At 42.6% G+C, this 26,472-nt stretch overlaps 1 protein-coding gene across 8 annotated transcripts in view; it reads left to right on the plus strand.

Moving 5' to 3' along the window:
• The window catches only part of ITSN1 (intersectin 1), a 209,200-nt gene that overhangs the window by 14,592 nt on the left and 168,136 nt on the right, over positions 1 to 26,472 (plus strand). Inside the window, exon 2 of one of the 8 annotated variants that reach the window (XM_034752221.1) lies at positions 12,091 to 12,144. The exons of 6 other annotated variants lie outside the window; for them this stretch is intronic. The gene's annotated coding sequence lies outside the window, so the exon portion shown is untranslated. Of the gene's footprint in view, positions 1 to 12,090; positions 12,145 to 25,396; positions 25,418 to 26,472 lie in introns of those variants that run through there. One more of the 8 variants, XM_034752229.1, reaches the window with a different exon arrangement.

A 26,472-nucleotide genomic window follows, 5' to 3' on the forward strand; every position in this document is an offset into this window, starting at 1 on the left:
TTCTAGAATTCCATTAGTCATTGGTTCCATTTTCTGGGGTTGAAAGGCTTAGTTGGGGTGCTTGCAGGCCTATGGCAGAGAGGTCATGCTTTAAAATACAGATGCACATCAATCTGCTTGAGACAGAGGCAATCCAGAAAACTCTCTTTAAAGGAATTCATACAGTGAAGGGACATTCTAGTAAAGTTGTTCTGGTACTGAGATGGTGATGTAACAATAAATGTAGCGGAGGAAAATAAGTGCTTCCCTGAAAGAGTAACATCTGGTAGGCAAAATGTCTATGCCAGATGTGTGTCCTCAGTTTGGGAAGACCCTATTACATTGTAGCTTGAAGTCCTCTTGTGCCCATGGCTTCACCTGTCTCTAGATCTGTCTTGTCTTCGGGAGTAATTCCAAACTGCCCTAGTTCTGTGATAGGTCTCAAAACTTCAGTGGATACTTTTTATCTGTCCTGGGTGCAGAGACTAACATACTCTTCCCTCCCTTCTTGAAAAGGTAAACTTCTACTTGTTGGGAAGGTGTTTGGAACTTATGTTCATATCATTTTGGTTTGAAAAATATTTTGACAGCTTCTTGCTTTGAAGCATTATAGCTTTTTGGATAAAGTCATAATGATTTTGGCAAAGTAATTGTAAATGTACTAAACGCTCTTTCTCTCTTTCTCCCCCCCTTACCCCAGGTTAGGATATCTCTATTACTATTTTTTAATGGCTTATACTAACAGTGCGATAGGTGGATACTGTGAACATGGGCAGTCTGAATCTGGTTACTCATATTTCTGGCAGGACTAGAGTGTTTTAGTACTATGTCTTACTTTCTCTTACACCTCTAGATGATTTGTATGTAAACTTAATTGTTTTAGCATTGTAGGAACACTCATTCCACAGTTCAGGTTGGAACTGGGTTTCTGTTTTAAGCTTGACATTTAACGTTGCTATAAAACTGACAGTCACATCTGCCTTAGAATTGGTAGGTATTTTTTATATATAGATATGATTCCTTCCCTGCTTTTTTGAAGTGAATGTCCATGCTAACAAAGGGGATCAAGAAAGACAGCTCAGGTGTTACTGATAGCACTATACTGGTTGAGAAGGCTGTGGTGGTTTTTTTGGATCTGATCAGCATGTCCACAAGCAAACCTGTTTTCCTGTTTATACAGGGAGTATCTCTCCCCAGGCCAAACCTATCACTAGGATCCAGATGGGCTAAACTTGAGTTCTTTTAATGAGAAGAGATACTTGTACAGATAATAAACACAATCAATAATCTATGGTTCAGGATATGGGCAAGATTGCCGGCGTACCTCAGCTTTGGCTATCCTTCTAGAATTCCTTTAAGATGGCCTACCGTTTGGAATAGCTGACTTAACCAGTACACTTCAAACTGCAAGCAAAAGATCTAAGCACATACCTGGCTCCATACTAAGGAGCCATTCAGGCACTATATTTTGTTACGAAATAGAATAGTGCAAATTATTGTCACCTTAAAGACACTGTTTACTTTAGGAGCAGTCTGATTGTTCTTTCTGCATTGAAATGTCATTCCCAGAGAGCTCTGGGGCTCACACCATTGACATATAAGGAACCTCCTGTTTAGGACCTGATCCAAAATGCATTGAAGTCAATGGAAGTTTTTAGCCTGAAGTAGGAACAAAGTGGACAACTCCTACTTTTCTCTTACTGTTGGGTGTTTACAAGGACACTGAAGTGGGAGGCCAGTTTTCATTTTTCAGCCTTATCAGTCATGCCAGCCAGTGCTCCTAGCAAGTTTGCCCAGCAGGCAACAAACACTTACATTTTATTTATATAAATGAATGTTTTCCCTTAACTGTCTGCTGAATTTTTCCTAGCTTGTTCCTGATTATTCATTTTGTCTAGGAATACTAGTGTTCTAAGGAATACTTGTTGTTGTTGTTGGCAGCTAATACATTTGTTCAGATTGCTCTGTACTGTGTAAATCTTTGACCACTATTTCAGCTTGGCTCTAATGATTCATCTACATTCTTTGAGATTCTTAAACACTATCAAAGCATTCAGTGCTAAGTTGCTGCCAATCAAATTTCTTGTGAAAGGCCTCCATTAAGATTCACAGTTTGGACTTTTAAGCCAACCAGAATTTTTCAAAGGATAAAGCAATGATTGCAGTGTCAGAAGCTGCAGGTTTTTGTGGGGACCTAATATAAGACCCTATTTCTGTTTTGTTTTTGTCTCTGTTTTGAATAGACTAAAGTGCATTTTCTGGTATTCAAATTTCCAGCCAGATAGGCAAAGCTTGAAGAACCATAGGTTAGATAGAGCATACATCCTGCATGTTTGTCTTAGTCCCCTCTTTAACTTCTGTCATATTCATGCTTTTTGTTCTTGAACCCTGAAGAATACTGGCTTAATCATCATAAAGTGAGATGCTCTGCATGAACTAAAGTGAAAACCTGAACTGCTGCCATGTATCGAAAATCTTGTAGCTCAATACCGTTGTCACTTACATCTCTCACCGCAAAAAGTGAGCGTGAGTAAATGGCCTAAAAGGTGTCTGTGCATCTCTTGGCAATGCTTTTTGTCAGGCCTTACTGAGGATTACTTGCTGCTGCCTTTTTTTTTTCCCTCTAAACATATGCTGAAAAAAAATTCTAGTGAACAATTTTGAAGGAGCATTGTACCAAAATAAGGCTTTGCATTTAAAGGAACACAGTTTGAAACACTGTTTCACGCAAGGGCTAAGCAAATGAGAAATGAAACTTGTTTGCATAGCAAATCTTGTCTCCATATAAGCAATTTTTTGCTAGCATTTGTGAAAGGGAGCATTTACTTGTTGTGTTCCCCCCCCAACCCCGGTTTATATACACTAATGTGGTAGAATAAGTATACTTGTACTGCTTTGGAAACCTACATGTATCTTTTTAGATCCATGCCTTAAGAAACCAGTAACTGATATAACCAGAGAGCTGTTGTAGTTTTAGAAATGTTAATATTGTATTAAATTTGTATTTGTGTGTTGAATGAATGTTGTGACTTTATTTTAAAGGGGAAATATGCAGATGGTCTAACAATAATGGCCTTGTGATTCTTGTCCTGCCCCAATTCTATCTCTTCATGGTATCTGGTTGGATGGTTGACCATAGGTAGGCTTGGCAGAGGTGGAGGGTCTTTTTATAGTTTGTTTATTTTTAAGAATTTTTTAATTGATTTTAAATTTTCACAGTTTTGAGAAATTATGGGGGCAGTGTCAGATTATTATTGAATGACAGTAGATCGGGGTCTCAAACAGGCGGCCCGCGAGGCTATTTCCTGTGGCCCGCCAAGTGTCCTGCGCGCCCCCCCAGCCTACCTCCAGGCCAGGGGTGGGCAAACTACACCCACGGGATTGCCCCCCTCGAGCCCCGTGCCGCTCCCTGAAGCAGCTGGCATCACGTCCCTGCGACCTGGGGGGTGGGGGAGGAGGAGAGTAGAGGGCTCCATGTGTTGTCCTGGTTTCCAGGCACTGCCCCAGCTCCCATTGGCCGGGAACAGGGAACCGCGGCCAATGGGAGCTTCGGGGGAGGTACCTGGAGGAGCAGCAAGCAACAGGTGGAGCCCTCCACCCCCAAGAGGGGCCACAGGGACATGGTTCCAGCCGCTTTGTGGAGCGGGGCAGGCAGGGAAGCAGGCTGCCTGCCCTGGCCATGGCCCTGGCCCTGGTGTGCACTGCTGTCACCCTGGAGCCGCTTTAGGTAAGCGGCTTCGGGCCAGAGCCCGAAGTCCTCCTGCCCCCTGCCTCCCAATCCCCTGCTCTGAGCCCCCTGCCTGAACCCCAACCCTCTGCCACACCCCACACTCCCTCCTGCACCCCAATTCCCTGCCCTGAGCCCCTGCCGCACCCCTCACCATTCCTGCACCCCAAACCCCTGTCCTGAGCCCTCTGTCACACCCTGCACACCTCCTGCACTCCCTACCCTGAGCCCCGCGCCGCACCCTGCACCTCAACTCCCTGCCCTGAGCCCCCACCACACTCCTCCTTGCTCCCTCTGGGGGCAGGGAAGGGGCAGAGTTAGGGTGGGGACTTCGGGGAAGGGGTTGGAATGGGGGCAGGGAAGGAGTGGGAAGAGGCGGGGCAGGGGTGGAGCCTCATGGAAAGGGTGGAGCAGGGACAGTGAGGGGTGGGGTGTCAGTGATGCAGCCCTCGGGCCAATGAACTAGTCCTCATGTGGCCCTCCTTGTCATTTGAGTTTGAGACCCCTGCAGTTGATCTTGAGATTTGAACTGTTAAGCTGTATAACCGTTAAAACACAAATTGTCAACATCATGTCAAAATATGCAAAGTAAATATATCCTTAAATCAAATTCTAAGTTCTCAAGCAACATTTTTCTTACAATGCTTATCTGTATATTTTTATGGAAAACAAAATATATATATGTATGTATGTATGTTTGTGTGTGGTGAAATTATCAACATGTACCAATAAAAATCAAATCCTTTCAAACTGAATTTTGGGTTCTAAACCGCACGTAGCTATCTAGCTAGAAACTGCCAATATGGTTAGAGCTCTTGGCATATGTGTATTTTTATGGTGGCCATTCTGGTTATACTGTGTGTGTCTGTCTGTCTCTGATTCAGAACCCATTTTAACCTATATGTATGGCATCAGAAGACCTTGAACATGATTTCTTATTGCTTTTAAAGGCAAGCTCATCTTGAGGCCTACAAAAGTTCATACTCTCTTCTCTGTAGCTATAAATTCATCTTTTACGCCAAACAGCCTATTATTTCGTTGTGTTGCTAGAGTTGTTTATAGTGCACAATGCTAAATTCAGACTTCCTGAGGTAAGTGGGCTTGAAATTAGAGATGCTGTCAAGTTCTTGAGGTCTGTCACTTGATCTGCTGTTTGTATAAGACCAACAGTTCTCAGTGTTGCCAACTCAAGATTTTGTAGTAATTTTTACGATATATAATGTTTTACTTAAAATCCCAGCTTCTTGAGACAAGTGACTATATTAAAATATTAGCTTTCAATGTAACAATTTTTTTTCTAGTCCAGCGGTCTCAAACTGTGGGTTGGGACCCCAAAGTGGGTCACAACCCTGTTTTAATGCAGTCGCCAGGGCTGGCATTAGACTTGCTGGGGCCCGAGGCCAAAGCCCGAGCCCCACCACACAGGGCCAAAGCCTGAGGGCTTAAGCCCTGTGCGGCGCAGCTCACGTTTATAGGGGCCCCCTGCCTGGGGCTGAAGCCCTTGGGCTTCAGATTTGGTCCCGCTGTGCGGGGTGATGGGACTCAGGCTTCAGTCGTCCCGTCCTCCCCCCCCCCCCCCCGGGGTTGTGTAGTAATTTTTGTCGTCAGAAGAAGATTGCGGTGCAATGAAGTTTGAGAATCCCATGTCTAGTCCATGTGGTTGCAGAGGAAAAAAAATTGAAAATGTGACCCAAATGCCTCCTAAAATCTCAAATCAACAAATAAAGAATTAAAAAAATTGTTAGTCATGAGATTCTGAAGCTAATCTCGTGATTCTCTGGGACCTGGTTCATGATTTTTGAGCACTTTGGGGTTGGCAATACTGACTATATGTTGTACTATGGTATTACAGAGCTAGCATGAGTTGAGAAATTAGCTTGCCTGTGTAACTCCCCTCTGCTCTGCCAATAATACTGTGTTCTTATCTATTCCCCCAACTGCATCCTTTCATTTTTTGCATGTTGTACCCAATAAAGAGCACACCTTCCAAGACACTATCTTCTATTCATGTCTCTTAAGACTTGCTCCTTCAGTGGTGCCCACAAGAAGTGAACCAACTCTTTAAAAAAACAAAAAACACTTCTAATTGAAATCACTGGGATGTGCACTTAACAAAGCTAAATAATTGTGATCTTGTTGTAACCCTTCTCCACTCTCACTCTTTTACTGTTAGTTGCTTCCCTCCATAATGTCATATGTAAAACTGGAATATAAACTGTTTGAGGGCATAGTTGATGTCTTTTTACATGGACTAAAGTGCCAAGAACACTTTTGGGCACTCTGAAAGAGTAATAGCAGTGCTACCACTCCTCATAATGGTAAATAAACAAGATAGTAAATGTTAATATATGTGGGCTTGTGACCTTCAAGACATCTGGGGGTAAGGATCAGGGAAGTGCAAACAAGACTCAGGAAATGGAAGCTACACAAGTATACAAAGTATGACCTCATAGTCTTAATGCACCAGGTTTCCCCACCCCTTAATTTTAAATCTCGCTTCTTCCACCAGATGTTTAGCTATGTCAATATAATGCATGGAGTGATCTCTGTTAATATTTTGGCAGCTCATCACTGCTAACAGGTTCCCTCCTACTGACCCCATGATTGGGTTGTGCCCCCTCCCCAGACTCCTGCCCCATCCAACACCCCATGTTCCTTGAGGCCCCCCACCCCGGGACTCCTGCCCCATCCACCCCCCTTCCCTGTCCCCTGACTGCCCCCTGCCGCCCCATTCAACCCCTCCTCACATTCCTGATGGCCCCCCGGGATCCCTGCCCCATCCAACCACCCCTTCTCTCTGTCTGTGACTGCCCCCCACTGCCCCAGCCAACCCCTGCTCCTTCCTGACTGCCCCCTGGGACCCTTGCCCCCATTCAATCCCCCTATTCCCTGCCCTCTGACCACCCCGATCCCTAGCCAGCCCCCCCACAAGCCCCCAAACTCCCCTGCCCTCTTCCAACACCCCCTCCCTGCTCTCTTACCGCACTGCCTGGAGCCGCTCGGCCGGGTCTGGGTCCTCTCGGTCGGGGCCAGGGCCGGGTCCGCTCGACCGGGACCGGTGCCCCGGGACCCAGGCTGGAGCCGCCGGACTGGGCCACGCCACGCCTCCTTGGAGCCCTCCTCGCACACCCTCCCCCCCCATGCCCCAGCTTACCTGCCTGCTGCTTGTTTCAGGCTTCCCGCGAACATCTGATTCGCAGGAAGCAGGGGAGGGGGAGGAGAACGGGGCGGAGCGTTCAGGGGAGGAAGGGGAAGTGAGCTGGGGACAGGGTGGACAGCTGCTAGAGCGGAACAACCGGTTCTAAAAAGGCTTTTAAATTTAAAAACCGGTTCCTGCGAACCGGTGGGAACCGGCTCCAGCTCACCACTGCCTGTTAGGGTGTTTGCACTCCCCTTGGTTGACTGACCAACTCAAAGCAGTAGATCATCTCTCTTGAGAGCCCACTCCTTCATGTTTGAGACCAAACCATGCAGCTGGCTCTACAATCTTGTTTTCCCTGGGGGAAAAGGTGTGTTGCTAACTTGAATTAAAATCCTAGTGAACTCAAGTTCACACACCATTTTTTCCTAGTGAAGATAGGTTAAGGTTCTGCAGTTGGGCTATGCACTGTGTGAGACTTTAGAGACCTTGTTCAAGGATTCCACTAGGGAGGCTTTTCCAGAAAATGAGATTCTTTGGGTTCCAGATGGGATTACAGTAGAACCTCTGAGGTTTGAACACCAGAATTATGAACTGACCAGTCAATCACACCCTTCATTTGGAACCAGAAGTACACAATCAGGCAGCAGCAGAGATACCGCCCCTCCAAAAAAAGCAAATACAGTACAGTAATCTGTTAAACGTAAACTACTTTTAAAAAAGTAAAGGGAAAGCAGCATTTTTCTTCTGCATAGTAAAGTTTCAAAGTTGTATTAAGTCAATGTTCAGTTGTAAACTTTTGAAAGAACCATCACATTTTGTTCAGAGTTACAAACAACCTCTATTGCTGAGGTATTTGTAACTCTGAGGTTCTGCTGTATGTAAATAGTGATACATTCTACTAGGTCTGCTCCAAGGTAAAACCCTCCCAACACTACAGGCAGAATATAGTTCTTACCCCTGAAAGGCTGACCTGAAAATTAATCTTCTTTTAAAACCTATCTCTCAGCTCTGGTCTCTTTGCATTTCCTTTGCTCTGTCTCCTGACTTCCCCTTTCAGCTATGTCTACACAGCAAAAACAAAACAAACGTGCAGCAATGAATGTCAGAGCCTGGGTCAACTAACTTGGGCTTGCAGGACTCACCGTATGGGGCTAAAAAGAGAGCAGTGTAGACACTTGGGCTCTGGCTGGAGCCTGGGCTCAAACCTAGGGGTGGAGGGGAAGATTTCAGAGCCCAGGCTCCAGCTTTAGCCTGAACATCTACACTGCTATATTTAGCCTTGTGAACTCGAGTCAGTTGACCCAGGCTGAGACTTGCTGCCATGGGTCTTTTTGTTGTGTAGCTGTACTCTTTTTTTTGTGTGTGTGTGTTCTTTTGCCACTTATGTCTGTCTCCTCCCTGACCACCTGAAGCCTTGTTGAGTTGGTCTGCTATGCCTCTGACATCCTCCAGATTTCTCCATAGCACACTTCTTCCAACAAGTCTAAATACTATAGTAATCTATTTTGATGTTTCAGGTTAAAAACTTAATTTAGAACTTTCAGGCTTTCTAACTGTGTAGCTTTCTCAAACACATGTTCCCATGTATATTTTTCCTTAAGTACCTGAATTGATAGATATGTACAACATTAACTATAGCTTAAAGCATAAGGTTCAGTGTACCTTTTCAGCAGGGGGAATTGTCTTAGTTTCCTTTAAAACACTGAATTGCCAGTGATGGGAATTCCTATGTAGCTTGGTGTGTCTAAGTTAAACTATTTGGAGATAATGAACATACCAGAAAGGTTTAGGAAAAGTCTATCAAATGGGCACAGTAACGCAAATTTTGAAACTCCCCATTATCTGCTAAGTGTCCTGTGTGATTTACCTGGAAACCTGCACAAAAAATTTGTTAAAAGAAGAACAGGAGTACTTGTGGCACCTTAGAGACTAACAAATTTATTAGAGCATAAGCTTTCGTGGACTACAGCCCACTTCTTCGGATGCATATAATTTGTTATAATAATATGCAGCATATATAATTTTGTGGATGGACATAGTTTTAGCAAAATTAGATGGGGGACAAAAGCAAACTATATCTGTTCTGATAACTTGTAACTAACAAATCATGTCAGCATCTGTTGTTCACTTCGCTTGTACGTTACAACCTACAGACAACAGATAAGGGGGTCTGATGCAAGTACTCTTTCTCCATTTGGAAACCCTTACCACTCTGAGAACTAACGCAATATGAAAAATAAGTGAGCTACTAGTTTACAAACTTCCTCTCCTGAGATTTTCATCTGTATATGACACTGAACTCTCTTCTCAATAAGTTTTTCCTTTTTCTTGTGGGAAAGAAAATCTGTCAATTTTAAACAACATTGGAATTTTGAGAGGTGCTCGGATACCATGGTAATGGGCGCCATATAAAAAATCTACATGTATCTCTTCTATCCAGCTTGACACCATGAGGGAGGCTAAAATGCTAAATGACTCACACAAGTTTTATCTGATCTACTTTTCAGAAAACTGAGCATGTGCAGTTACCGAAACATTTGTAAAACAACTCTACCCTTAACTTCTCTAGTAATTTTATCCATGACCATAAACTATAAAGTCATAATTACAGTATGTGGGCTGCTTCATAGCCCTGAAGTGGTATACATAATTTTCACAAATTCTTGATAGAGTTGTAGGCAATTTCTGTAATCTTTTTTTTTTTTTTTTTTTTTTTCTTGGTTAACGGCATAATCCTGTGAAGTGTCGAGAACCACTGTCTTGCAGGAGGCACTCAGCATTTCATGTGATTTGGTTCCATTTGGTAGCCAGTTATCCAAATGTCACTATACACTAGGTTTCTGTATCTTAAATTTAAAAGCCTCATGCCCTATGAATCTTGGGAGGCATCTCTGCCACAACCAGGCCAAAACTGGCTCTTTGGGGACGAACAGTCTAAGATTCGTTGGTTTTGAGAGGTGGGGGTAGTGCATGTCTGATAAGCCTTCTAGGGCTCAATTTGGGGGAGGATGGCAGACTGTGGTACCTCATGTGGAGCACAGGATGTAGGGAGGTGGGGAGATAGTTCCCTATCTTTGTCTCTAAGCGCCTGGCTTTATTCCACACCCCTCTCTTATAGATCTTTTAAAGTCAGCAGGGCCATGAGATGCTTTGTTTACCTGAGCGTCCACAGGTACGGCCACTCGCAGCTCCCAGTGGCTGTGGTTCACCGGTCCCGGAGAATGGGAGCTGCGGGAAGTAGTGTGGGCTGGGCCACCGCTTCCCTGTAGCTCCCATTGGCCAAGAACAGCGAAACCTAGACACTGGGAGCTGCTAGTGGCTGTACCTGCAGACGCTCAGGTAAACAAAGAAAGCATCTCGTGGCCGACCAGGGGCTTACCCTGAACAAGTCGCAAACCAAGTTTGGGAACCCCTGTCTTAGATGGAGGCAGCCTCACAGCACACTTTGAGTTAAAGTGCCAAAATCCTAATTTATTATTAATGCGTTCCATGGTGGATTGATTCAACTAAAAGCAATTTAAGTCACATATTTTAGTCGTAATTTAAATCATCAAGCAGGAAACCTTGATTTAGATAATCCGTTTTTAACTGTTTTGCATTTGTACTTCTTTAGTTATTTTCCTAAAGAAAGGTTGATTCTCATTAGTTGGGAACCATTAAAACAAGTCGATTTTTCACCTAAATACAACCTTCATATTAAATTTTGGTGCTGCTTTTGCTAACCTGGACACTATATCTGTACACATTTATTTAGGCAATTACATTGCATTTATTCAGGTTCTGAATTTTTACTATTTTTATTATGACAAAATTGTGAATGATGCATTTCTTATTTGATGATTAATTTATTTACTCATGATTTGTGCAAGCTCTATTTGGATAGAAATGCTGTGCATTTTTAATTTTTTTTTTTTTTAACTAAAACTATCTTAAATGTGCTAAATACTTTGATATTTTTTTTTCTTACGCAAGTTTTGCATTTAAAACTGATTTATTAAACAAAGGAAGTCTCTGTAATTAATGAATTGAACTGATTGTTTCTGATCACCATGCTGTTACAGATTTTAGAACTAGTTAATCTGACCCTCCCACATCTAGTTTTGATTCATAGTTTGGAAGAGGAAAAAATACTTCCCTGCTTTTTCAATCCAAATTTAGGTCATTAAAAGTTAAGAATCAGTCATTGAACTGAACTAGTTCAGTTCAACAAACAAAGAAAATATTTTCTCTTTACCTGTAGGAAAGGCTACTGCTGTCAAAAGCTGATTTAGTGCTTCAACAAACTAGTTTCCAGGTGCTTAGTCAATGACTTCCACCAGTTCAGTGGCTTGACTTGGCAGCAAATATGTACTGCTTAATATTTTTTTTTATTTAACTTAAGCCTTAACATGAGTTGTCAATTTCAAATTTAATTTTAAATAGGCTTATTTTTTAAAATTAACCCATACTTATTTAAATTGGATTTGTATTTAATTTTTTTTAATCCACCCTGCAGGAGCCTCTCATTTCTAGGTGCTGAAAATAGATTTATTGAAATGCCCAAAGGGAACATAAATCCAATGGACCTAAGATTTGAAACCTACAGTAAACAAGCTACCAACAGCACTAATTCTTTTATCCTCTTACTGAAAGGAATTTTTGTCCTGTAAAGGGATTGACAAAAGCTTGCCACTTCCTTAATGGGATATATGGAGACCGCTGCTACACATCACTCAAACTCATAGGGCTGATATTATCAAAGAGCTTCATATTGTTTCAGTTCCGAAAAATTTATCGGACACATACTAATCAATGTGAAAAATGCATGTTACCCCAAAGTTATGCCCACTGTTAATTAAAGGAATAAATCCTGTCAATATAGTAATATGTATGTTGTACCACTTTTCTTTGTTAACTTCATTCCATTCCTTTTTTATAGATATTTTTTTCTGCAGTATTTCAGTGCTCCCTCTTCTCCCCCTCCCCCCCTTATCTCTGTCTATATTATCTTCTTTATCCTTCAAGACCACTTGCCCTGCCCTCTCTCATGTAGGGCCTGAAAATTTTTTACTTCTACCTAAGAGAAGTACAGGAGACAACTGATTGGGGTCCCTGATCTGGTGTAAAAAAAGTGGTATGATTTCTACCAGGATGCTGTCCCCGAGATCCTGCTCAGGGCCTCGCTAGCTGGATGCTTAAAAAAAAAAAAAAAGTTGTATATTCTGATTAACTTTGAAGCTTCCCTTTCTGTTTTTACCAGCAGCTATTGTCATTCCCTCCTGAAATCCTTGTTGCTGCTGTGGAGAAGGTGTTAGTGGTAGGTGTCAGTTACTTATCTTCACAGATCTTGGATCTTTCAGAGCTTTTCATTGAATATCTTCAAAAAGAACAGGAGTCCTTGTGGCACCTTAAAGACTAACAAATTTATTTGAGCATAAGCTTTCGTGGGCTACAGCCCACTTCTTCGAATGCATAGAATGGAAAATATATTGAGGAGATACACATACACATACAGAGAGCATGAAAAGGTGGGAGTTGTCTTACCAACTCTGAGAGGCCAATTAAGTAAGAGGGGGGGAAAAAAACTTTTGAAGTGATAATCAAGATAGCCCAGTACAGACAGTTTGATAAGAAGTATGAGAGTACTTACATGGGGAGATAGATTCAATGTTTGTAATGGCTCAGCCATTCCCAGTCTCTATTTAAGCCTAAGTTGATTGTATCTAATTTGCATACCAATTCAAGCTCAGCAGTTTCTCGTTGGAGTCTGTTTTTGAAGCTTTTTTGTTGCAAAATTGCCACCCGCAGGTCTGTCATTGAATGACCAGACAGGTTAAAGTGTTCTCCTACTGGTTTTTGAATGTTAAGATTCCTGATGTCAGATTTGTGTCCATCAATTCTTTTGCGGAGAGACTGTCCGGTTTGGCCAATGTACATGGCAGAGGGGCATTGCTGGTACATGATAGCATGTATCACATTGGTAGATGTGCAGGTGAACGAGCCCCTGATGGTATGGCTGATGTGATTAGGTCCTATGATGATGTCACTTGAATAGATATGTGGACAGAGTTGGCATTGGGCTTTGTTGCAAGGATATGTTCCTGGGTCAGTGTTTTTGTTCAGTGATGTGTGGTTGCTGGTGAGTATTTGCTTCTGGTTGGGGGGTTGTCTGTAAGCGAGGACAGGTCTGTCTCCCAAGATCTGAGAATGAGGGATAATCTTTCAGGATAGGTTGTAGATCTTTGATGATGCGCTGGAGAGGTTTTAGTTGGGGGCTGAAGGTGACAGCTAGTGGTGTTCTGTTATTTTCTTTGTTGGGCCTGTCTTGTAGGAGGTGACTTCTGGGTACTCGTCTGGCTCTGTCAATCTGTTTTTTCACTTCAGCAGGTGGGTATTGTAGTTTTAAGAATGCTTGATAGAGATCTTGTAGGTGCTTGTCTCTGTCTGAGGGATTGGAGCAAATGCAGTTGTATCTTAGAGCTTGGCTGTAGACAATGGATCCTGTGGTGTGTCCTGGATGGAAGCTGGAGGCATGTAGGTAAGTATAGCGGTCAGTAGGTTTCCGGTATAGGGTGGTATTTATGTGACCATCGCTTATGAGCACAGTAGTGTCCAGGAAATGGACTGCTTGTGTGGATTGATCTAGGCTGAGGTTGATGGTGGGATGGAAATTATTGAAATCATGGTGGAATTCCTCAAGGGCTTCTTTTCCATGGGTCCAGATGATGAAGATGTCATCAATGTAGCGCAAGTAGAGTAGGGGTGTTAGGGGACGAGAGCTAAGGAAGCGTTGTTCTAAGTCAGCCATGAAAATGTTGGCATACTGTGGGGCCATGCAGGTACCCATAGCAGTGCCGCTGACTTGAAGGTATATATTGTCCCCAAATGTGAAATAGTTGTGGGTGAGGCTGAGCCATTACAAACATTGAATCCATCTCCCCATGTAAGTACTCTCTCACTTCTTATAGAACTGTCTGTACTGGGGTATATTGATTATCACTTCAATGCATCCAAAGAAGTGGGCTGTAGCCCACAAAAGCTTATGCTCAAATAAATTTGTTAGTCTCTAAGGTGCCATAAATACTCCTGTTCTTTTTGCGGATACAGACTAACACGGCTGCTACATTGAATATCTTGAGTACCTGCCTCTGCTGCTACTCTCAGCTTCCATTGGAGAAAAATTGATATGACTCTTATCACTTCCCCTAGTTGCCTTTCATTCTGACCAGACATGTCAGTTTTCACTTTGCTGCAGCTTGGGAAATCTCTGAACAGCAGGAGAGGCATTACAGGTCTCTATAGATGAATGAAGATGATACATCAGTTTATGCTTTCTTCACATATGGAAGCTTTCTTTACAACCCTTAATGATTGAAACGTATTTAAATAACCAGTCTCTAATTCTGTAAAATTAGTGGAATGCATCCCCACTCTCTTTTGGGAAAGGTTTTTAATCACCATGGGTGAATGGATCTGTTAAGCCCTGTGTTTCTTTCCACATATTGTTGTTGCCCTATACCATTTCATATTACAAAAGCTGTTCCCCAAACACTATTTCTCTCTCTCTCTCTCCCTTTACACGTGGCTGTTACCAGGTTCAGAAGTTAAGATGAAGTAGATTTACTCTGCCATAAAACTTGAGATTCTTTTAAACAAGTTAAAACATTCTAACAGGCATCCCTAAAAGATGAAGCAAATAGAAAATGGATGTATTTTTTGGCACTTACCTTGCTGTACAGTCATTCTTCACCCATCTCATTGGGGGAGGGAGAGAGCAAAGCGTATTTCCAAAGTAACATTGTAAACATGACAGTAAATAAATGATATAACAGTATCCGTTCAACTACAATGTACTTCTCTTTCAGCTTATCACTACAGATAAGCAGAAGCAGGAAAAAGTGATTTTCTTAAATAGCTTTCTCATCTTTTAGTGTAATCACAAAAGTATGAACTTCTAAACTGCACAATACCTGATCACTTGTTCCTCAGTGGGTCATTCGGTAAGGGCTTGTCTACACTAGCTGCTGGTCTACACTAGCCGCCAGGTAGTGATCGATCCAGTGGGGGGTCAATTTATCGCTTCTAGTATAGACGCAATAAATTGACCACTGAGCGCTCTCGCATCGACTCTGGTACTCCACCAGAAGGAGAAGCACAAGCGAAGTCGACGGAAGAGTGTCAGCTGTTGACTTACCGCAGTGAAGACACAGCGGTAAGTACATCTAAGTATGTCGACTTCAGATATGCTATTTATGTAGCTGAAGTTGCGTACTTTAGATCGACCCCATGTCCTAGTGTAGACAAGCCTTAAGGTTCTGAAAATGCTGCCATTTAATATCAGAGGTGACATTGTCATTCTGTCTGGTATAAGAAAACACTTTTTTCACACACAACCAAGAACCTGACTCTGCTTCTTCAGCCACTTACGAATACATGAAAACTAATGACACAGGAAGCCACAAGAAAACCCAGTATCATTTTTTTTCCAGCATTAAGCTACCAAACTGATCTATTTACATTAAATAGCTGTTTACTCTGGTCTTTATCCTCTTCCTGCAATGGACACTGCATCCCTGGCAGCATAATTGTGTTAAAATAGCAGAGTGCTTTAGTTCCCTATCAGATCATGTTTTGGGAGGGATTTAAATTTTTTTTTTTTAAGTCCCTTTTCCTATATTGTCTCAGACTTTGTGTGGGCTTTGAGCAAATTCCAGCTCAAATTAGGTCAGATTTAAAAGAAAATACACTTTTGCATTGAGGAGCTTTCCTGAGTAGGATCCAGGGCCCTGAGTTTCAGAGCTGAGGTCAAAGAAAACTTATTCTTGCTTAAAAAAACCACTCATGCTTTAAAATGGAGAGTAATAAAGTTTAAATAACTAATCCTTTGGCAATATTAAGATCTCAAATCTGATATACTTATTCTATATAACCCTCAAATAGTTGTTACTTGAATGTAGTAGTGTCTTTAAATATTCTGCTAGAGGCTAGCAGCTGCAGCAAGTGGTTATATAGCCAACATGAGAGGGCTCAAAAGGTACATCTTTGCCTTGTACCCTCTGCAGTGCATATGGAATTCACAAGATGAAACTGATTCGCTCATTTTGTATCTGCTAACCCTTTTACATAAAGATATTTGTTTCAGCCTTAGTATAATATCTCTCACTGTTCAAATTGTTTTCTGAGGCTATTTAAACACTAAAGCTTGTCACTCAGCAATGCGAATAAAGTGCCTCTCTCCCTCCCCCCCCCCCCCCCCCCCGGAGCGACGTAAATTACACTGGCCTAAGCATTGGTGTGGACAGCTTGGTGTCTGTGGGAGAGCTGCTTCTGCCCGCATAGCTACTGCTGCTTGTTGGGGGCTGGAGTAATAAATTTGATGGGAGAGCTCTCTCCCGTTGGCTTAGCAGCGCTACAGTGGATAAACGTCGCTCCGGGGGGGGGGGGAGGGAGAGAGGCACTTTATTCTCATTGCTGCATGCTCTGTAGTGTAGCCATAGCCTTAGTCTTCTTGGACCATATATGTCGTGCTGAAAATGTATTCACTTCGTTACTTCCTTCGTAGTTCTTCTGCCGAGTCCTCTCTCAGCCTTTTTATGTGGCGTACGATTGGAGTTCAAAATTTAGTAATCTTTGCCAGAGTGAGTGGACGCATGCTTTCATTCAAGGAATTAAAATTGGCTTTCTAATTCAGAAAGCTTTTTGTATGTTTATGCTTTTCAGAATGTTGTGAATGAGATAATTCAGCTTTTTACGTAGGCTGTAAATATTTCCCACAAAGGGGCAGGATCATCTACATCTGGAACACTGCTGTTTTAAAATAAGTCAATAAGCTCTCTGCAGTGTAGGCATTTAAATTCTTCCTTGCAACAAAAAAGATTTAACCTCTGGTCTGTGGCAATGGACATGGCCCAGTGTAAGCAGATATAGATGTGGTGAAGTCAAAATTGCTAGTTATTTGCATTCAGTGATTAAAAATTCATAAGTGTAATGTTTCTTGAAGCAAAACCACTGTTCATTCTTTGTAGTTGGCATACAGTCTCCTTGCAGCTTTGGGGGCAGCCTGTATATTGCTGGCATATGGCCAAGTCCAACCTATTAAAGTCTGTTCTGTTCTGTTCTGCATCAGTAGCTTCATAGGACAAGCTAAGCCTTTCTTTGCAGAATGAGGATTCTTTAAACCCAGTTTACTAGAAAAAGTAGTAAACATTGCTTCTGAGTTCTCTTGTCCAGTATGGCCCCCAAACTGGCATTTGGTTTACCCATGGATTCTGTTGTGAAGCAGTGCTGCAACTCCTTCTCTTGCAGGCTTAGACATCTAGAAATGGAAAAAGAATTTGCTACTAAAAAGAGGAAAGGTGCAGAAAGAGACTTTTTTTTTTTTTCTAGTTTATTCTTGTGCCAAAGAGCAAGCCTTCTCTCGAAAGGATCAACACTGTGGCACAGGCCACTCAATGTGTTGAGGAATGGCCCCCTAAGAAGCAAGTCAGTTTCCAGCTCTTGCTGAGAGTCAGGGCAGCAGAGACATACATACCTTCAACACATCTGCAAACCTGTGTGTCAGCTGCTCACTGTGTTTGCCTGTTTTGTTTCACTAAAGGGAACTTTGGGTGTTGGTGGGATGGAACATGATGGTAGTAAGTGGACTGTGAGGTAAGGAAGGGTGTAGGATAACTAGGGTTGGTTACATATTTTTGGCTGCTTGCAAAATTATATGAAAGGGAAAGGTGGCAATTTAATTACAGCAGAGCACTAGCTCTGCTGTAATTAAGTTTCAAGTTTAGATATCTCCATGTCAGTACAAGCTAAACTAATGCTCCAAAAGTGTGAAATGCACATATGCTGCAGGACTAGGGGTTTCTGGAAGCCAAAGGTTTGAAGACCATCTATTCTCACAGAAGCTGGGTAGCTCAAGGTGAGAAAAGGTGTTGTCTTTGCTCTCTACCTGAATTCTGCGGGGTCTCTGTTTAGGAAGCTTGCTCAGACACCAAAATTTCTGGCTTAAGTGAGATATTTTAAGAGTCTCTAAAATCCACGTGCAGATTCTGATTGTTACTTCAGCAGTATTGTTCAGGAAATTAGCATTAATTAGAGATAAGAGGAAGACTCGGGTAGGCAGGTAAGATTGTGACGTTGCACTCCATATGTTTTATGGAAATATGCTAATAAGTGTGAATATAATATAACTGGAATATGCTTTATGCAAAAGGTCTCTTGTAAGGTATCATTACAAAGCTTATAATCTACTGAGTGTATTCATCCTATTTGTATGAATGTATCATTCTTGTATCTAAAATTAGAAATATGAAGTATTACTCCGAGGTCCTATTGTAATTATGCAAAGTGTGGGCCATTAATGGTGGCTTAGGATCTTGATGGCTCCCATTGACTAGGACAGTTGGTTGTGAATGGGTTTATTTACCTGCAAGCCTTCCTGTGTAGTGAGGTGGGTAATGAAGAATGATGTCTTACAGTGACATGTGACCATATCGCATGATACTGGAATCCATCTTAAACCTGGTGCTTTTCCATTTAGGAGGGGTGAGAACCCAGAGAGACACAAGATTCTTGCCTTGTGCCAAAGATATAAAAGGGGGTGGAACAGAACGAAGGGGGCTGCCAGTCATGAGAAATCCCCTAGTTACTAACTGAACTGGAACTAACAAGGACTGTACCAGGGGAAAGGATGGGGCCCAGACTAGGAAGGACTCTAGTCTGTGAAAGAATCTTATTGGAACATCTGAGGGTGAGATTTACCTGTATTCAGTTCCTTAATGTATTAGGCTTAGACTTGCGTGTTTTGTTTTATTTTGCTTGGTAACTTACTTGGTTCTGTCTGTTATTACTTGAAACCACTTAAATCCTACTTTTTATACTTAATAAAATCACTTTTGTTTATTAGTAAACCCAGAGTAAGTGATTAATACCTGCGGGAGCAAACAGCTGTACATATCTCTCTCTGTTATAGAGGACAGACAATTTGAGTTTACCCTCTATAAGCTTTATACAGAGTAAAACAGATTTATTTGGGGTTTGGATCCCATTGGGAGCTGGGTGTCTGTAGACAGGAGTACTTGCTGAGCTGTTTCCAGTTAAGTCTGCAGCTTTGGGGGCATGGATCAGACCTGGGTCTGTGTTGCATCAGGCTAGCGTGTCTGGCTCAACAAGACAGGGTTCTGGAGTCCCAAGCTGGCAAAGAAAACTGGCTCAGAGGTAGTTTCAGCACATCAGGTGACAGTCCCAAGGGGGTCTCTGTGATGATTGAACCCATCACAAAGATAATATAATCATGCCTCTCAATCATTTCCCGAACAGTGGGACTAGTGTGATCAAAGGAAAGCAAGTTGCTCTGTCACTTGGTCCAGGGATTCTTAATACATAGTCCCTCTAACATGAGTTGCTTATAATATTTTAAAATTTTTAACATTTTTGGAGCAGAGCTAGAGAATGTGGGGGGTCAGCAGTGAAGGGTAGTTGGGGAGGTGGGGGAGAGGAGTTGGGAGGGTGCAGGTTGAGGGGCTTTGCTTCACTGGGCTGTGCTCTGGCATACCTACGGAGAAAACAGCACATACACTGTGGGGAGTCATCAAGGAAAGGGCTTGTCCAAGTACTGTCTTTGAAAACCCAGGTTGACTAGAGCTTTGATGAAGAACTTGGTTTCCAAAAGTAGTTTCTCTGCCATCCTTCAACTAATAAAGGACCCTCCTTAAAGGGACCCCTTTTATCTGAGTGCTCAGAAGTGCTGGCAGAGCAGAACCATAAGGATGAAGAGTGACATACTGGAAGGTGGTGGTAGGGAGTGAAGTGTAGCTATCTGTGCCTTCCTCTACGGTACAAATCCCCCTTCCCTCCCCATTCCTTCCAAGACCCAAGGAGGGTGCTCCCATTCCCTCCATTTCTTCCCAATTGGAGAGAACTGAAACCAGCACTTCCTACCCCATTTGTATTCCCCCCATTTCGCTTCAGGAAGTGGGGAAGGGACACTAAGCCTCACTCTTCCTTCACCTTCCCTTCGTCCGGTGCTGCTCTTGTGGGGAGAGAGGGGGGAAGTCAGCAATGCAGGAGTATGGGGAGAAAGGGGGGTAAGTTGTGCAGTGGGGGATGCATGTGGGCTTCAGTTCTACCTTCTCATCTGTCTCCCCTTCAAAACATGCCCCCATAGTGCTGAAACCAGGATGGGGAGCTGGGAATGAGCATGTTCAGTGCATGACAGACATATAATATTGAAGCTAGGGTGCGAAGCTGGGGATGGGCATGTTTGGGGCTTGGTCCAGTACATAGCACCAAGATATTTGGGAGCTAAAAACAAGCATGCTCTGAGCATGTGTCGAGTCCCTTCCCAACATCCTAGAGCTGGGTTTGGGGTAGGGACTCTGCATCTCTGCTCTCCTGTCCTTTATTCTGTCCAGGTAGACTATGAGCAGTTCATGTAGCCATTACCCACCTCATAGCCCCATTATGCTTATTGGGGCATGCAGTAGCAAGGAGCAGGGTAGAACTGTGTGTTTAGGGGACCTTGAAGCAGCAGGGATATATGGGTGATCAGAGCAAATAACATGACAAAGGGAATATTGGAGTAGTTGAAACATCGTGGAGAAATATGGGAGGTCCCAACAGTGAGGGAGGAACATGGGGGTGTTGGAATAGTGCATGGATTTGGTGCAAAGGAGGAGGTTATAGTTGTGCGGTGGAAAATGGGGGACTTCAGCTCTTTTTCACCTACATTGTTCCTGCATCTCCAGTGATCGCCTCTCCAGGGAGAAGAGAAAGAACTGGACAGGCAGTGAGGTGCAGGAGACTAGGAGAAGATGCAGGGGCAATGAAGGGACTAACATGCAGTCAGTGCATTCTGTGATTGGGGTAATTGCTGCCAAGAAGCTGGAGGCAGTGGAGGAGGAAAACTGGGCTTTGGTACATAGAGATGCTGAATTTATATTTGTTGGTTTGTTTTTAAAACCCAACTGTCACAGATCCTAGGGAGCGCTCCCTGCTGGCCACTTACAAGAACAACTGTAAGGGGAATCCAAGTCTCTGCTGGTCGGGATCCCCTGGGGTGTTTCAAGCTCCTGGAGTATGAACAGAATACAACCACTGCCCCTATATTGGGGTCCCTAGGCACAGAGGCAGGGTGCTGACCTTCTATCTACCACTCCCCTCTGAGTGTTGGAACCTGCTGTCTAGCTACCTAGACCCACTGGGCGCAGTGTTGTTCCGCCAGACTCCCTGCTGTGTAAACATGCCTTTTGCCTAGAATTCTACCCAAAAGGCGAAGTTTCTAGTTTACAGTTTAATTTCATTCATGCCCACAAAGATTACATGAAAATACTTGTACCTAACCAGGAATATGGAAGAGTTGTTACTCCTCCATTGTGAACTATCCATTAACAACCATACAAGTCAATAGAGTAAAGGATGTGGATTTTAGCTGCTTATTTCCTGTTGGTGGAGGAAGGGAAGTCATAGCTATCTCAAGTGTTATTACTCTATTGACTTGTATGGTGGCTAATGGATAGTATACAATGGGGGAGTTAGACCTTTCATACTCCTGGTTAGGTACAAGTATTTTATGTAATCTTTGTGGGAGCTATTCATTAACCACTATGCAAGTCAATAGAGTAAGAGCTATCACTTACCTTCCTCCACCAGCAGGAAACAAGCAGATAAAAACCACATCCTTCTAAAGGAAGTCAAAATTATGGCAAAATATCCCTTGGCAGGATACTATTTGAGGTAATCACAGAATTACAGGATTATAAGAACAGCCATACCGGGTCAGACCAAAGATCCATCTAGCCCAGTATCCTGTCTTTTGACAGTGGCCAATGCCAGGTGCTTCAGAAAGAGTGAACAGAACAGGTAATCAAGTAGTCCATTCCCTGTCGTCCATTCCCAGCTTCTGGCAAACAGAGGCTAGGGACACTATCCCTGCCTTTCCTGGCTAATAAGTCCCACAATGGCTATCTGCCATAAACTTATCTAGTTCTTTTTTTAACCCTGATTGTTTCTATGTAAATGTAGGAAAGTCTCCGAGCTAAACACAGACCGTGAAAAAGCCAGTCTCCACCAGAGTCAAAAGTTTTTCCTGGCGATTGTGGGGGCCTAAACTTATCCATTTCTGTGTAATCTAAGCTTCTGTTTATAAACCAAAAAAAGCCAATATTTTTATAAATTACTGATTACTTTAGATATCTCAATATTTGGGTGTCCAACTTGGGACATCTTTAAGGAGCCTGAGTTAGCACATGGGTGTTCAGCATTTACTGAAAATCAAACCCCCTACAGGGAGTCTTGATGTGAGCAATCAAAAAAACAAAAACAAAAAACCACTGTTCAATCTTGGCCAAGTTTTCAAATGTAAATAATGTTTTCATAGAATCAGGAATTTGAAGAGCCCCTAGTGATGCCTGAAGCTTTTGCCAAGCAGCAGAGTGAAATTAACAAGGCTAATCAGTTTTACTGCTCTCATTTAAAACCCTTTGGGCAGCAGTGAAGCTGTTAAGAGTCATGTCACTTGTTTACAAGTCTACATCTGTAGATATTAACAAATTTACAGCCATTAAAGATAATGTAAGTCTTATGTCCGCATTCTTCAGTGAACTCTGAACTGTCATTTATTGTCAAAACCCTGTTACCAGAGTGTCCACATTGTCTGATAAATCCCCTTAAAAGAGCATCTGCATCGGGAGAATGAAAAACAAAGGTTTAATTTCATAACTTAAGTCCTCCATTGAAACACTATTAATAGTTTCCCAAGTTATGTTATCAGTCCACTTTTTTCAGATTCTAATACCCTGATCTGAAATTGTGCAGCTTTCACTTAAGTAACTGAGTGCTAAATTGTAAACTGCTTGCTTACTTTGAACAGTTATTCACACAATTAATCCTGTTAAGTTCACTGGTGAGCAAGGGGTTCATATTCAGGCCTTTTATCAATACACTGGGACATTTTTAAAGAGAGGGTCAAGAGATTAGTGTTTGAAAAGAATGATGGCTATATGTATTTCTTATATCTGAGAATCCTAGAAATGTAGGACTGGAAGATACCTCAAGAGGTCATCTAGTCCTGTCCCCCGCACTGAGGCAGGACTAAGTATTAGCTATACCAGAGTTGGCAACCTCTGGCACGCGGCTCGCCAGGGTAAGCACCCTGGCGGGCCGCGCCAGTTTGTTTACCTCCCACTGGCCGCGGTTCGCCATCCCAGGCCAATGGGGGCTGCGGGAAGTGGCACGGGTGAGGGATGTCTGGCTGGGAGTCTCACTAGAAAATTTGCTTTCTAAGTTTGACTAGCTTTTGTTCCATCAATGCACTAACAGAGCTGATCTCGTAACAACAGTGGGGCAAGGGTAAATTAGGAAATTCTCAAAATTACTACCCTATTAGGGTAGCACATCAGTGATCCATTTAAATGTAGAAATTGATCACTCTCTTCATTTAAAGCTCTTTGGAAAGTGGTGGTGAGGATTAGCGTGGAACAATGATAACCGGGCTCCTCCTCCTCCTTACTGTACCCCTTTTATGCCTGTGCTCTATCCAGTGTTTCACATGCCATATCTGCATATCAATTCAAATACCCTAGTTCTCCACACATACACACCTCGCCATGGGAAAACCCTGTGTTGCTCTTGTCCATTATGCCACCCACAACACCTTGGCTATTCCATTCACCCGCCAATCCTGATAATCCTCCATCTGCCTGAAGGACATAGGTTACTAGGATGCTGCTCACCCAACTCCATTATATGGGTGTGTTAATGAATTATCAATTATTTTTGTGGTGTTTTCTTTAAAGGTGCATAATAAAAAAATTTTTGGACTAACACTGAGCAGTCATAATTGTTGGCTAATAAGATTTGTGTAGTAATCCATGTATATTCTCTGAACAATGACAGGAGCAGCACTGTGCCAGGATGCCCTAAGCAGCTATCCTTCCCTACTGCAATTGCTCAGCAGCTCCCCCACTGCCTGCCTGCCACACCATAGTACAGGAAGGAGAATAGTTAGCATCTTTGGCTATTTTGCCTGCTTCCCTGCTAGGCTGTGGGAGCTGCAGGGAGATTGTGATAGGAGTTTTGGGTATGTCTGAGCCTAGGTGAGTGCCTAGGAAAGAATGGCTCTCTTTCCCCTATATAGCCACCCGGGAGTGAAAAAGAGAAGCTGAGAACCAAAAACCAGTTATGGCTCCCTGCATCTTTGCTCCAGCCTGGGGTCAGTTTATTGTGCTCCAGTTGGCAAAATGTTCCCAAGGGACCAGTTGGTAGATAGCAACGTGCTCCAATCACTCACCAGTGCATGAAAGATGTGAAGTGTAGGAGCTGGCTGTACCATCTTTAAGCCATATTGGCGTCTCCTTCACATTGAGAAGTAACCAGCAAGGGATGTGTCAGGGTTCCTTCCCCACTCTGGGGTACAGATGTGGGGACCCACATGAAAGACCCCCTAAGCTTATTTTTACCAGCTTAGGTTAAAACTTTCCCAAAGCACAAGTTCCACATTGTCCTTGATTGCTGCCACCACCAAGTGATTTAAACAAACATTCAGGAAGGGTCACTTGGAGCCCTACCTCCCCCACAAAATATTTCCCCAAGCCCTTACACCCCCTTTCCTGGGGAGGCTTGAGAATAATATCCTAACCAATTGGTTACAAAGTGAGCACAGATCAAACCCCCTGGGTCTTTAGGACACTGAAAAACAATCAGGTTTTTAAAAGAAGTTCATTTTAAAAAAAAATCACTTCTGTAAAATCAGGCTGGAAGATAACTTTACAGGGTAACAAAAAGATTCCAAACACAGAGGATTTCCCCCCTAGGCAAAACTTTAAAGTTACAAAAAAGGGATAAACCTTCCTCTTAGCATAGGGAAAATTCACAAGCTAAAACAAAAGATAATCTAAAACATTTCTTTGCTATTACTTACCATTTCTGCAATACTAGATGCTTAGTCCAGATATGGCTTAGGGAGATGTATTTGCCCTGCCCTGGTTCCTTTGCTGACTTCGAGAGAACAAAACAAAAGACACAAACAAAAAACCTGCCCCCACAGATTTGAAAGTAGCTTCTCCCTTTATTGGTCATTTTGGTCAGGTGCCAACCAGGTTATCTGAGTTTTTTAACGCTTTACAGGGTAAAGAGGGATTTTATGCTACCCTTAACTGTATGTTTATGACAGGATGTGTAGCAGCTTCCATTTTTTGCATCACCAGAATACTGCAAAAGGAGAGGAGCAGAGCTCAGAATCTACCCCAAAGTATTGATTTGTGGCCTCTTGACCTTTTTGATATAACATGTTTGGTCCTTATGCTGTAAAGCTTAGACTTCGTTGCTGAAATATGATTTTTTTCCCTTCTTTTCTTTGCAAAATAGTGCTCTCCCTCGTTTGTTCTTCCTTGTTGCCTTGCCATCAACAGCATCCCAGACTCCAGTGACATGCTGTTTGAATCCATTTGGTTCCAGTGACATAAAGAAAACACCTGGAACAGAGTAGTTGGGGGAACTGCACAAGAAGTTGAATGGAACAGTGCCAGCAATAACATCCTTAACACATTAGTTAAAAAGAAAACATGCTGACAGCCCAGTTAACAACTTTCTCATGAAAGGTGACACGTTTCTTTTAGCCAGTAGGCGGCTATGTTTTCCAATAGACTTATTTCCTGCAAGCTTTTTTTTTTTTTTTTTTTTGTATCCTAAAAGAACTTGAGTGGAGATGAAATCAAAGCTTTAGGCAGTTGTTTTTAACAAATTCACTGTCAGTTATGTGAAGCAAAATCTATCTTCAGTACTGCCCCATGTACCTGCCAATAACAGGATGCCCTTGTACCTGTCCCCTCCATGGGAATGTTGCCTATGAAAGTGCCAGTATGAACACGCCTAAGAATGTAATCATGTTCTGTTGCTTCACAGAACTTGTAGAGGAAACATGCAGCTGTGAGGTTAATCCGAGTTTAACAGTATAAATTTCAAAGCTTGTATGTATTGTTTCTGGAGCGTTAGGAGATCTGGTGTTGGATATGGTGGTAGGTTTTCTTTTTTCAAAATTGTCTTACCAGTCAGAAATAGTGAGTTGAAGTAGCCTGCACATTTAAGTGGATATTCTCTATTGTTTGTACCTTAAATTACAGGTATGTTAGGAGAAAATGTAAACTCCAGGCTGAGACTAGACTAAAAAGAATTACTCAGGGTGGCAAGGGTTCTTTGTTACTCCTCCCAGAAAAACTTTAACATACCTGGGGTTTTTTTTGATTTGACACTAACAAAGATTTTAGTCAAAATAACAGACTGCCTAATATTAGGCATAAATTCTATACTAGAATAAACATAAGATTCCTCCCCCCACCCCCGATTTAAAACCAAATAGTGCAAAAGCAAAACTTCAGCATTTGCATTTCTCTTTAAAAGCATACTGTTGGGGGTGTGTGTGTGAGTGTGTGTGTGTGTGTGTGTACACACAGTAGATATAACTATGCTAGACACTTGCCAAATACATAAGACATAACGCTACCCCAAAAAGCTTTCCTCCTGATAGTTTAAAAAAAATCCCAAACCACTCAGCATTATAATACAATCAAACTTCTAACTCTACTAAGGCCTGGTCCCCACTAAGTCCCCACTTCGGACTAAGGTACGCAAATTCAGCTACGTTAATAACGTAGCT

Source organism: Trachemys scripta, chromosome 1 (genome assembly GCF_013100865.1).
Source record: "Trachemys scripta elegans isolate TJP31775 chromosome 1, CAS_Tse_1.0, whole genome shotgun sequence".
Classification (NCBI taxonomy): Eukaryota; Metazoa; Chordata; order Testudines; family Emydidae; genus Trachemys; species Trachemys scripta.